The sequence below is a fragment of the Nelumbo lutea genome, chromosome 8 (assembly GCF_056320005.1).
Source record: "Nelumbo lutea isolate HS-2025 chromosome 8, American lotus-T2T, whole genome shotgun sequence".
NCBI lineage: Eukaryota > Viridiplantae > Streptophyta > Magnoliopsida > Proteales > Nelumbonaceae > Nelumbo > Nelumbo lutea.
In genome coordinates, this window is record NC_142691.1 from 49,112,968 (window position 1) to 49,125,019 (window position 12,052).

Genomic DNA, 12,052 nt, shown 5'->3' on the forward strand with positions numbered 1-12,052 from the left:
TGGTGATGCTGGTGTTGCAGCATTTCAAGTAGAAACAGCCATGGTACCAAATTTCAGCATAGTATATTTACTTGGATGGATTTCAAATGTGTGTTGTCAGTGAAAAAAACATGGTTTATGAAGATAAATTATTGATTTGGCAATTTACTTTCTGTACAACACGTACAACCTTTATGTAACAAAAAAATCCTTAATCCCAAATGCTATGGAATAACACCAGCTACCCATTTCTGTGGGTAAGATTTAGTATGAAAGGTTCACAAAGACCACATGTTCAGCCATTGATCTCAAGTACCCAGTTCAATAGAAACTCAATAGTTCTACTGCACCTAAAAGGTTTCATAATAGCTTAATTGAACTCACAAGTGTTTGTGTTGATTTGGAGATCCTTATTGTGGTTGAATATTATGTTACTTGTGATCCTTCATGTGGTGAAACTCTCAACTACCGTTGAATATTGTGGTAGTCAAAATTGCCGCTAAAAGTCCCTAAAACTGCCGCTAGAGATTTTACCGGCAGTCGGCAAATTGCCGCTAAAAGCACTGTCGCTAAAACGTTCTAGCGGCAGTTATAATGGCTGCCGGTATAAATGCCTAGGTGATGCTGGTCTGCACCACTCAGACCTATGACCCTATGCACTTCTGTTTGTAATCTCTGAGATAGGAGTTCCGCACCACCAAGATCTTTGAACAGGGAAACAACTGCATTACTGTAATCCATGAGCTTTTGTAGAGTTTTTACAGAACATACAAGGTGCATATGAGTAACATTTACATCCTATAGTAGAGGTAATAGTGTAGGAACCATCCCTGATCCTCTTATAGAATTCCCAGAACTTGAAGAAGATATAACATGAACCAAAGAGTTTGTGACTGCTACACATTCTACTCTTTTGCTTTTGGCAGCCCGGATTTGATCTGCAAGTGAACATTGACGAATATCAGTCGATTGGTTCTCAATTTTCTAGATAGCCAGAGCCACAATTGCATAATAACCAAAATGATTAATATATTTGAAAGTAAGGAAACTTCTATGATTCAGAATGATATGATAAAGGAAGAACTTTGACCAATCAGAACTTCCAGTGAACATTGACGAATACCAGTTGATTGGTTCTCAGTTCTCTAGGTATTATGCCTTTTCACTATCATAGACTCTAAAGTAATTATATATATGAACTAGCTTAGGAACCATTATCCCTTCGACAAATGAAAAGGCCTTGATCATGGTAATGCTCTGTCAACTCTGCCAGGACACCACCTCAGGCAAATAACTAAGGAGAACATGGCCCATAAATGGAGTTTTTGGTGAACCTAATAAAGTGATTTGACCTAGCCAGGTCAAGGGTGCTAGTTTTCCCCACTCTAGATAGAGAGAAGAAAGTAGATTTTTTTTATGTTTTGTAATTCAAATTCTAGACATTAGATATCATACTCAAACTGAAGCCTCCTGATAGATCAATGGAGTCTGCATCTGTTGGTAGGCCTCTTGCATATTTCCATATAATTGTCCCAAGCTTGAAAAATGTAGTTGTTGGTAGTGGAAAAATAAAAGCATTGAGTCTGACAAAAATAGAACTTTAACCAGGTCCACTTAGAACAACAATTTATTAAAATACATCTCAAAACACACATATTCCTAATTTTCCTTGACAAGATGGGGTATAGAAGGAAAGTGTGATTGAAATGAACCAAGAACCTCATAGCTCAACATACAATACCTTAGTTCAGCTGATGGTTCAGCTACCAGGAGTAGGTATGCTCTTGCACCATGATGGTTGAGTCTCATAGAACAGTTTAGAGTGACTACTCATAAATTAAAAAAAAAAAAAAACAGTGCTTTGGGATGCCTTACTTGGTGCTTAAGAGTAGCCAAACTCTTTGTATGCATTGGAGATTGTGGGATGACACCATTTGATGGTGGTATACCAAGAAGACCACACAATATGACCTGAAATTTGAACAGAAGAATTTAGAGGTCTACTACAAGGGTTAATATGTACTATGGATCAAAGTAAAAATAATTAAGTAAGAGATTTCAGTAATTGGATAAAGAAAAGTATGAAAGAAGGTTTGCCTACCAGGAAACCCAAGAGAAGTAAATCATAATGGAAAGACGGTGGTTTTCTCAAATTGAACTCTTTCTGCTAAGCAAGCTGAGATGCTACACTGTGGTCAAAATAGTAAAGAACTGCAATCATTGTTGCTGGAATAAAAGCTCCAACTATATAGAGAATGGGCACATCTAGCATCTCCTGTCAATTTTAAGAATAAATTATCAGTACTAGTTCTTCCTAATGGACTAAGATCTGTATGGTCTGCACAAATAGAAAATCAATAAAAAAACAGCAAGCAATAAAAACAAGAACAAACTGTTCCTTTATCAACATTAAAAAAAAAAAAAACATCAGGAAATGCAAGGGTGAGCCTGAAATTGTGTTAAGAACACTACTAGATGATATGTAGGAAACAGCAGTCCACACTAGAACCATCAATGGCACACCATAGTCTGCTATGAAGCCTCGTAGTGAGCCTGCAAAAGATTTAGTTTCAGATTTTCTGTAAAGTGGATAAAAACATGTCTGCAAGAGGAGGACCACCAGTTCTAATTCACAATTTTGTTAAGAACCTTGACTTATTGCTGGAATGGATGGATAAGATGCCTCTCTTCTTTTCAGTTAATTAAGAACAAGTACTGCTAAAGTTTCTCTAGAACAAGTCAGAGCAAGCATAAACTAAATCCAAAAACATGCTTACCAGATCCATATCGCCACGATCATGCTTTCCGACTTCTCAGTGCAGTACGCAGAAGGCCAAATGACAAAACTAAAGCAAACATCCCATTTGCAAACCTCCATGAAGGTAAAAACTCCATTAAGTTTGGATTTTCTCTTTGGGGTATGCGAAACTCATCCACAATGCCCTAAAAATCTAACACATGAGTTGAAATTGGAATCAATCTACCAAGTTGCATCCAATTGATCATTTATGACAAAGTATTCCTTTATCTTTTCTTAATTTTACATTAACCCAAGAAAAATAATCAATTAAAAAAACTAAGCACTATAATCTTACTTTAATAGCTTGCTGCATGAAGAGCATTGCAATTAGCAGGCCAAACAGTTCCCCTGCCAATCGGGTAAACCTTGATAATAGAACAAGCTCCTAAAATAGCCAGCAAGAACAGCAAGATTGCAGTTCATACACATACCCTGCCAAAAGATCATGTAAGTTCTACTACAAAGAAATCTATGTGCAGTTCATACACATACATACATTAATGTGCAAAACAGAGGCAGAGGCAGAAAAATATCTTACCATCCAGTCCATGATAGGAAGAGTTTTGGTCCCAAATCAGGTCTGTCTTTGGAAAAGTTAAACATGAACGTGTACATAAGCACAGTAGGTTCTGCCACTTCAAGAATCAGCAAAGGCTGACCTCCAATAATAGTGTATAATCCCACACAAAGCAGTAGATGCCAATGTCTGAACTGTTGTTAGAATCCCATCTAGAAAACAGAAATGCTTTCTAGAAAACAGAACGAAATGCTTCTATTAATAGCTTGCAATGCAAAGGAAATCTTATCAATACCATTTGAAACTCTAGCTGGACTTCATGACATTACCAACCTAACTAGAAAACAGAATTCGAACCACAGTATAATTTATCAGTGTTACCTGTATTCCTGTCCAACTGTTCACCAAATGACATAACTGGGATAGCTGAAGCAAAGAATATGTAAGTTGTTGGAGACAAAATCCTGAAAATAAATAAGATAATGGATGTTATCGGGCTAACGTCACAATCTTATATGGATATATCAAAATTAATCCATGAAAGAACCCTGAAATAAGAAACCAGAAACCTGTCATCTAGACTTTATTTTAGATAAGAATATTCAGATAAGAAGTTAGTCTTTTCACCTCCCTAAATTTCATTTGCAAGTAAACACATAAAAGGCTTCCTAGTAACAGAGACTGACATATACCTGAAGCCTGCCTTAATACCGCTGGACCCTGAAACAATGGAAGGAGGAGATCAATGAGCTGGGCCCAATTCCGTAGACAACATCAATGAAGAAGAGGAGGAAGAAATCTCTACAGTATCATCCATCCAGCACCATCTCACTTTTCCTTTTTTGATCAGTAACACCACCTCACTTATCTGAATTTAACACACACACACATATATATATATATATATTTGACTTAATTCTGCATGATGTAGTCAAGCAGTCATCGACACCCATTGGATTTGCCCAGACTGATCAAATATTACTGCATCATGATCTATAGCTGCAGAGCATGTGGTATTTTGGAAAATCAACCACTTGTCAAGCAATTCTCATGGTTATAGGAGAAGGGGATGGGTTAAGGCTTTGGAACACTATTTTTTGAGGTGCCTTTTAAACATCTCTTTGTTATTTCCACTTTAACATATCGAATTGTTCTGAAACTGAAACTTCAGTTGCAAAACTTGGAAATACAAGAAAAGAAGAATATATTTGAGAGAGAATAAAATACACTATTCTATGATGATGACAATAGAAGCCGTGCACAATACACAGAATCAATTACCTTTGCAAGGAATAAAACTAGACTTGTTCATGGGCCGGGCCGGGCCGGGCTCAGGTCGGGCTTTGACTCTTTATTAATAGAAAAATGTTAGGCCCGAGCCCAAGCGCGGCCCGACCAACGGGCCTACAACTTGGGCCCAAGCCTGGCCCTGATAAAAAGCCTGAAGCCCGAGCCCGAGCCCGAAGCCCGACCTAATAAAGGAAATTCAAAATTTTCCCTATTCAAATAGACATTATCTATTTTAATTCAGATGTCTTTTTCCCCAATTTAAATGAACAATGGGCCTACAAGTGAATCAACAACCTTCTCAAATCAAAAAATTTATTCAAATGGGCATCACATAGGATTTTTACTTAGGTTTAACTATAGGTCAGGCCGGGTTTACTTAGGTTTAACTATAGGTCGGGCCGGGCCGGGCTTGGGCCGGACTATTTTGGCAAAGCCCGAACCCGACTCGAATTTTATGCGGGCTGGGCTTTTTGGCCCGAGGTTAAGCCCGTGGGCCAAAAAGCCTGTTCAAGCCCGTTCGGGGGTCGAGCCGGGCCAGGCCGGCCCGTTGGGCCACCCGGCCCATGAACAGGTCTAAACAAAACCAATCCACCCTACAATTCCATTGGGTCAGAGCAGGGTGTATAAGGAGGTCCACTGATCTTACCATGGAGAGCCTGTGGTTATGTGGGTTTGATCCTGTGCCTCCTCTTTTCAATGGATGCCAAATTACCATCCAAACAACTGGGTCATCTACAGGCCTACAATTAGATGGATTCATCAAAAATGGGCATCCCCATGTAACCCTTCAAATTGTTCTTTGTCTTTAACTAAACACATCACATCACTATTAGATCTTTCTCAAATCCATGGTTGGATAAACCCATACAAGCCCAACCTCCTTTGTTCCTAAATACTTATCATGGTAACATGAGGAGTAGAAGCCTTTGTTTAGATAAATGGGAAGCCAGGAAAGCCATAAAAGAAAAAATAGAGAAAAATTGCAAGGAAAAGGAGTCCAAAAGAACCATTTTCTTATTCTGTATACAGTTAAGCCAACACTGAGGTGTGTTTGCTACAGAAAAGAAGATTTATTTTTATCAGTTCTGTCAAGGGAAGTGAGATATTATCATTCCTTTTAAACTGATGAATCCGAAGTATGTCCGATTGAAGTATGTAATTTTTTTGTGGGTGTCTTGAGACAGGATGAGCTGGTGGGTGCGCTTCTGCAATCCTCTTTCAATGTTGGAGGACTAATCTCCCACACTCTAAAAAAAAATTACTCACCTTTTGATCTTTTCCTCGTGGCAGTTAGTGCGGAGCTGTTCTGTCCTTCCAGTACTGGGCTTGTCCTTATTTGGAAGCTTTAGGCAATCTGATCTGGTGTAAGGGTGTAAGCTCAGGCCTGCCATTAGCATCTCAGACCTAAATTTATTCATTTAAATTACATTTGGCTGAGGCCTTTGGCTTGATTTACTTCAGAATTCCTGCAGTGCCTCAGACCAGGAACAACACATTTACAGCCATAATCTGATCATCTTGATCCCCAGGAAATTCTGGATCTGAGTTTGTGAAGTCAGAAAAAGAATAAGATTGCAATTTGGGCAGGTTGAACCAGGTTTAGGGTTAATTGAGGCTCATCCCTGAGATCTAGACTCAATTTAATCAATGCGAGACCAGCCTTGTTACACCTAACAGAAGTTGCTCAGAGCTTTGGATTAGGCAGGTTGATTGGGTTTGAACTTTGAAGGTTTCCTTGCGAATATTTGGTCCTCCCACCATTCATTTGAGGCCAGAGCTGCAACTTGGGTGGGCTTGGGTTGAGCATTTGTTAAAATTTGAATGGGCCTCGGCTCATCCAACCAAGCCCAATGCTATATAAGTTCTTCAAGTCAGAAAACCAACTTACACCCCTAATTTGGGCTTCATATTTAGACACACCCCACACACTATATAAATTCTTCAAGTCAGTCTCCCTTTCTCTTTTAAGTTATACATGATGTCAGTTTAGCTTTTCTGCATTTTGAGATTTGATTGCTATGTCAATTATAATCAGCAGTACTTTCAGAAGCTGCAGAATTTTAGTTGTGCAATTACGGACTCAGTATCATGCCAGAGATTCAGGGTTCAAGACTTTTGAAACATTCAAGTACCGTATTCAAGAAAATTATATTAGGGTAGCAGACCAAAAAACATCAACAAACAAGAATTAAAACTTAAAAACAAATCATAAGGAGAACAATAATAAAAAGGATTGGAAATTTTCTTAGAAAAAATTTCCCCAAATGGAGCTCATAAATATTTTTAATATTTATCCTTCAATTTCCTGCTAGTTAAGGCAGTCACTACCATAAATGGAAGACATGATGATTCCTCCCTGTTTCAATTTAAAAACAATAACATGATCCCTCTGTCAGGGTAACTATGACAAGCTTCACAAGGACATTGATCCATAAGCAAAGGTTCATAATACATAATTCAGATGAACCATGTCCAATCATTGAAACAGTGAGACTAGTTTAAATGTATTTGAAAAGTCAAATGTCATATGAGTAATGCTATTCGGTGAATTTCCTCGCTCAGAATGGATATGATGATGCAAAGACAATAGAAACCTAGATTATACAACTTTTTTTCGATCAGCCACCTAGATTACAAAACTAACAACATCAGATAACTTCAATTGACAAATTATTGAGTTATAACTTGTAACTTAATGTTCCTTTTCCTATGTTGACATCGGCCTGATACGAAAAAAATAAAAAAGGAAAGCTCCAAGCAAGATTTTTTATCGAATGAACTCCTCTAGGATTAACTTACACAGAACCACTCACTTGAAATATGTGATGGGCCGCGAAGGTCGAACAGGGTACCTACGCCCAACCCAAAGTACGTGGACTGAAAACCTTCATGCGTGGCCCATGCAAAACCAGCCCAGCATGCATGGCCCATGCAACGGCCCAGTAGAGCAGGAATCGGTTAAGCCACAAGAATCGGTCAAGAAGTTAGTTGTTGATTGTTAGCTGGTCTTAAGCATAAGAATTGGCCAAATAAGTTAGTTGTTATTTCTGTTAAGTTGTTAGTATGAGAAGGCATAGGATCGGCCATGTAGTTAGAAGGCTAATCCCTTACTTTGAGGCTATCTCAGTGGTAGGAAGTTAGAAGTTTTTGTATTTAAACACCACCCCACCACATGAATGGGGCAGTTGGAAGTTAATAAACTCTTGTGGTCTTATTCTCACCCTAAGCAGAACACTCTATCTCTTTAGCTTTGACTGGGACCTATCAATATGTATCTACATTTTTTTTTTTTCCTTTTTCTTTTTCTGAATCTAAATCACATGACTCAGATTTGTCTAATGTTCAGTCCAAACTTCAGAATGCACCCTGTTAGAGGGGTCAATGGGTTCCCCTCTAACATTAGAACAGAATTCTAATTCCAGGCTGAACCATTTGTCACAGAAAAGTTGGAGCTATGGCTATAAATTGATGTCCATTTGTCCTAATTCAAATTCAAACCCGATCTGATTAAGGTCATTGAAATTTGATCCATTCATATATAACTGGTGGATAAAATATGGATCTATCTCAATCCGTTCTGATAATGAATCAATATCATAATATTTAAACATTTAAATTTATGCTGATATACACCTACCTAAAATTAGTGTTTATCTATTAATAAAGTTGATTTGGATTTAATTTGTATTTTTACATACTAAAAAGTCAAGAAGCTTGGCAGAAGTAAGACCAGGCATATAAGATAGCTTGAACTGTTTCTGGTTATGTTCTTTAATTAGTTTCTCTACTGAAATTAAACATCTTCTTCTCTATCTGCAATTCATACATACATGTACAACTCTTCCTGTTGGGGAAGATGGAGTCACTGTAACTTTGGAGGAGAAGCTCTGAGACGCGTCTGACGACACTGTCTTTAGAATGTTATTTGTCCCCACTCAGTTTTACTGAGTTTGCTGTTGGGTTACAGGCAAATTCGTTCCCGGGATACAACAGAGCCTTGGGTGAGAATCTGCAACCAGCAAAGTTGAAGAGTCTCCAAAGAAACCTTCTGTGAGATTGTAGCAGACCGGACTGAGAGAGAGATAGATAGTGAATTTCGAAATTGTGTGTTTTGGAGTCTGATTCATGCTCCTTAAATAATTTGTGAAGAGGTATGAGGAAAAGGTAAGTGCTGGTTTAGAGAAGGCACCTTGAACAGTCACAATATGACTATTTAAAAAGTTGTTAACAGTTGGTGACTGTTAACTTTGAATTGTGCCTCTTGATCACACCCGATCAAATCGTGACCATTGATCTCATCAACGGTCATCAACGCACCAAAACCAGAGCTGCCCATCGTGAGCCATGCAGGTGCGCGCGAAGTGCGAGCAAAGTGCGCCACACACAGGCATGCACACGCGTGCGAGCGTGTTGCGCGGTATCGAATCCCCATACTCTCTTCTACTAATTCTAAGGAGTGTAAATCAGCTCCTATTGAAATACTGAAAACAAACCTTGTAATTATCCAAAGAGGGACAAGTTCAAAACTGGGTTTTTTTTTTTTTTTTGTAAGAGAAAAACTGATTTTTCAACCAAGTGTGCAGGTGCAATTTCTCATGTAATTGACCAATCAAACCCATTGGATCTAATCTCTTATGAGATTAAAATCCAACACTTCTTGTAACGTAGAACAAAACCCCAGAAGATTTTGTATTAGAGTGACTGAGCCATCTGCATACAAATTTCAAATGGTAGAGATTTACACTTTTCCGGCCATATTATTATCCAACTGAAATCAAAACATGGAAGTAGAAATTGCACTTTGAGATTGATTGTAAAATACTCTGTTTAAATTCTACAAATAGAGATGGGTTCTCCTGAACCCTAAGTAACATGTTAGTCAGCAATTTTTTAGAAATCGGAATTGAAACATAATTTAGAAACCAGACTTCATTATGTGGAGCAAGAAATACCAATTTGACATTTATAGAAACAAACTCTCACAATAATGAAGAAACCCTAACAAATAGAGAAAGAAGACAAGGAAAGAGAGAGATATTTACCTATGAATCAAATGCTGTGGATGTGTCTGAGAGAGATCGTGAGAGCTAGAGAGAATTGCTGATGTTGATGTGCAACCGTGTGTGAGAGATATAGCGATAGAGAGAGTGACGCAGCGTGGAAGAATGAAAAACCGGGCTGGCTATGCAAGCACCGGGCGACACCAGTTTCTAGCGAAGCTAAACATAAATCTCTAGAGGAGAGAGAAAAGGTTGCAAAAAACTGAAGTGTCTATTAGCTTGGAAAATAACAATATTTATAATACATTTGGAAATTGTAGAATAACTAGGAAAGAAAAAATGTGATAGATCTCTAATCTTCTAGGATCAAACTCTTCTTGATCTTGATAGGATCGAACACTCTTGGGCTTGATCTCCACCGTCTGATCTACCTGGGTGCATGAGTTATCTTGTCTTCTTGAAATTACATTGGATCTTGAACTTCCTTGAGTCTTGGATCTGGATGTATCTTGAATTCTTGAATTATCTTAGATTCTTGAATTATTGCTTTGTCTTGAATTCTTGAATTCTTGATGGATCTTGAATTCTTGAATTATCCTTATCCTACAAGATCCCTTATCCTATGAACTGCCGCCCATATGGTGAGATGGGCCTCCATCATTCTCCCCCACTTGGGAAGAACTCGACCCCAAGTCGTGGCTAGGATATGCAAGTGTCATCTCAGGTAGGTAGCGATGAAGGTCAGCCACGTTAAATGTCATAGAGATACCCATATGATCTGGTAGGTCCACGACATAGGCATTGTTTTTTATCTTCTTTATGATCTTGTAGGGACCATACTTTCGAGGCTGCAACTTGTTGTACTTTCCCACGGGAATCCTTTCCTTCCTAAAGAATACCATAACTTCATCACCGACGTCAAATACTTGGTGCCAGTGATGCTTGTCTGCTGCCAACTTGTACTTGCCGTTGGTTTGTTCCAGTTTTTGCTTCACGGCTTCTTGGACGGATTGGATCTGGTCTGCCATCTATTCTGTAGAGTTACTAACACCGGGCATTCTGGGTAGCTTCACTAAGTCTTGTGCATGATTAGGAACTTTTATGTAGACAATGGAGAACGGAGACCTACCTGTAGAGCTGTGGACTGCATTATTATATGCGAACTCGGCCTGTGCTATGGCGAAATCCCATTGTTTTGGTCTCTCCCGACAGATATTACGAATCAAGTTACCAAGGGTTCGATTCACCACTTCTGTTTGTCCGTCCTTCTGCGGATGGGCTGTACTGCTGAAATTTAGTGATGAGTCAAATAACCTCCACATGGTATTCCAAAAGTGACTTAAGAACCTTGTATCTCGATCTGATGTAATAGTATTGGGTACCCCATGTAAACGGACAACCTCCTTGAAAAATAATTTGGCTGTCGCTAATGCATCTGCTGTTTTCTTGCATGGAAGGAAGTGAGCCATCTTAGAGAACCTGTCAACCACTACGAAGACGGAGTCCATATTTCTTTGGGTTTTTGGCAAGCCTAGCACAAAATCCATGGACAAGTCTTCCCAAATAGCAGTAGGAACGGGTAGAGGTATGTAGAGACCAGTATTTTGGGTTTGTCCCTTAGCTGTCTGACAAATATAACATCTACTCACAATGGTGGACACATCCCTTCTCAATTTTGGCCAGTAGTATCACCCCTTAACTACTTCAATTGTTTTGTCCCTTCCCAATTGTCCTGCTAATCCACCCCCATACAGATCCTTGAAGATCTTTTCGCAGAGGGAGGTGCAAGGATGCACAGCTGTCCCCCCTTCATAAGGAAACCATCATAAATGTAAAAATCATCTGTTGGTTGTCGCTTCACACATCTCTCCCATACCTGTTGGATGTCCTCATCCTGGGCATATAGGTCTTTTAGGCACTCAAAACCCACAATCTCAATACTGAGGGTCTTGATGAGGGCTACACGTCTACTAAGAGCATCGGCTACTTTATTTTGTTGTCCAGCCTTATACACAATTTTGTATGGGAATTTGTCTAGGAAAGCAGACCATCTTGCATGCAAGTCGCTTCTTAATTGTTTCTGCCCACTGAGATACTTTAGGGCCTGGTGGTTAGTGTAAAGAACAAATTATTTTGCAATTAAATAGTGTTCCCATGTTTTCAAGGCTCTCATCACAACATAGAACTCTTTGTCATAAGTGGACCACTTTCTCCTGGATTTACATAACTTTTTGCTGAAGAAAGCAATGGGTCCCTTTTCTTGGGACAATACAGCCCCTATGCCAACTTCACTGGCAACTTCAAATAATTTATCAAAATTTGGTAAAGCAAGGACAAGAGTAGTGCATAACTTTTCTTTTATGAGAGCAAAACTTTGCTCTTGTTCTTCCCCCCATTGAAATTTTTCCTTTTTCAAACATTCAGTGATGAAAGCTACAATACTGCTAAAATGTTTAATAAATCGCC

General features: G+C 38.8%; 1 long non-coding RNA gene across 3 annotated transcripts; it reads right to left on the reverse strand.

Annotated features, from left to right (window-relative positions):
- Window positions 1–684: 684 nt before the first annotated feature.
- Window positions 685–6,160, reverse strand: LOC148844074 (uncharacterized). 3 transcript variants are annotated; one of them, XR_016103499.1, is made up of 10 exons: window positions 5,853–6,160; window positions 3,989–4,016; window positions 3,678–3,760; window positions 3,318–3,528; window positions 3,075–3,211; window positions 2,757–2,930; window positions 2,452–2,532; window positions 2,081–2,254; window positions 1,855–1,950; window positions 685–917 (listed from the first exon to the last, which is right to left on the reverse strand). It is a non-coding gene; the product is annotated as an uncharacterized LOC148844074 (long non-coding RNA). The 3 variants fall into 3 exon arrangements; XR_016103500.1 differs by having other exon boundaries at window positions 3,989–4,164; window positions 5,853–6,056; XR_016103501.1 differs by lacking the exon at window positions 685–917 and adding an exon at window positions 1,435–1,562.
- Between the last annotated feature and the right edge of the window lie 5,892 nt (window positions 6,161–12,052).